A 1,887-nucleotide genomic window follows, 5' to 3' on the forward strand; every position below is an offset into this window, starting at 1 on the left:
ATATTCAGCTTCAGTAGTGGACAACGCAACTGTTTCTTGAAGCTTTGACATCCAACTAATTGCTCCACCTGCAAGAGTAAAGACATAACCTGTAGTAGATCTTCTTTTGTCCAAATCACCTACATAGTCAACATCTACATATTTGCAGACTGATCCTTCACTACCATTAAAGACGATGCAATGGTCACTTGTGCCTCTTAGATATCGAAGCACCCATTTCACTGCTTGCCAATGTTCTTTACCTGGATTTGCCATGAACCTGCTGACAACTCCAACTGCATGTGAAATGTCAGGTCTTGTAGATACCATCGCATACATTAAGTTGCCTACAGCGTTTGCATATGGTACATGAGACATATGCTGCTTTTATTCATCAGCGCTAGGACTCAAAACCGAAGAAAGTTTAAAATGGGAAGCTAGTGGAACATTAACAGGTTTCATATTGTTCATAGAGAAATTTTCAAGTACTTTCTCCACATACTTCTGCTGTGATAACCAAAGCTTACCATTTTTCTTGTCGCTATGTATCTCCATGCCCAAGATATGTTTTGCCGCTCCAAGATCCTTCATATCAAACGTCCTAGAGAGTTGAGCCTTTAACCTGCTGATCTCTTCCATGCTTTTGCTTGCAATAAGCATATCGTCAACATACAAAGCTAAGATAATGAATATGTCATTGAAACTTTTGAAGTATACACAATGATCATACTCACTTCTTATAAAGTTTTGGCTCACCATGAAGGAATCAAACTTCTTGTACCATTGTCTGGGAGACTGCCTCAGACCATACAATGATTTCCTGAGCTTGCAAACTAATCTTCTGTTGTGACCTTGTACAAAACCTTCTGGTTGTTCCATATATATCTCTTCATTCAAATCACCATGTAGAAAAGTTGTTTTAACATCTAACTGTTCTAACTCAAGATTAAGTAACGTAGTTAGTGCCAACACAGTACGAATTGAAACAAGTTTTACAACTGGAGAAAAAGTCTCATGAAAGTCTATACCTTCAACCTGAGAATACCCTTTTGCTACTAGTCTCGCCTTATACCTTTCGATACTTCCATCAACTTTCTGTTTCAGCTTGAAGACCCATTTGCATCCAACAACACTTCTCCCTTCAGGAAGCTCTACAAGATCCCAGGTATTTTTCTTGGCTAAGGATTCCATTTCTTCTTCCATAGCCATTTTCCATTTTTTGCTATCTGTATCATCTACTGCTTCCTGATAACAAGAAGGTTCCCCATCTTCAGTAATCAAAACAAAAGATGAAGCAGAATCTTCATACCTTTTGGGAGTTTTCCTTTCCCTTGTAGACCTTCTTAGAGCGACTGGTTGCTGAACTGGTTCAGAAACTTGCACTGGTTCAGAAGCTTCAACGACTTCCTTTGTGTCTTCAACACCTTTTTCTCCAGAAGTCTCTCCTTCCTTTCGACTGTCACTGAAAGGTCTAGCCTCCAACTGAACTCGTTGATTTGGCAATACCTGTTCCTATTCAATTCTTTCAACATTTGATTTTAAAAGAGAGGATTCATCAAATGTTACATCTCTACTAATGACTATCTTCAGCAATGTAGGATCCCACAACCTATATCCTTTCACTGCATAGTCATACCCAACAAAGACATAAAATTTCGACTTTGGATCTAATTTTGAATGTTGATTTTTCGGAATAAGAGAATAAGCATCACAACCAAATATCCTCAAATGTGAATAGTCACAAGACTGACCTGTCAAAACTTCTTCAGGAATTTTACAATCAATTGCTATTGAAGGTGATATGTTAACTAAATAACAAGCAGTAGATACTGCTTCTGCCCACAACTCCTTTTGCAAGTTAGCATTGCTGATCATGCTTCTGGCTCTTTCCATAAGAGTCCGATTCAT

The sequence above is a fragment of the Pinus tabuliformis genome, chromosome 2_1 (assembly GCF_031772625.1).
Source record: "Pinus tabuliformis cultivar Carrire ecotype Pingquan chromosome 2_1, CPIR1, whole genome shotgun sequence".
Classification (NCBI taxonomy): Eukaryota; Viridiplantae; Streptophyta; class Pinopsida; order Pinales; family Pinaceae; genus Pinus; species Pinus tabuliformis.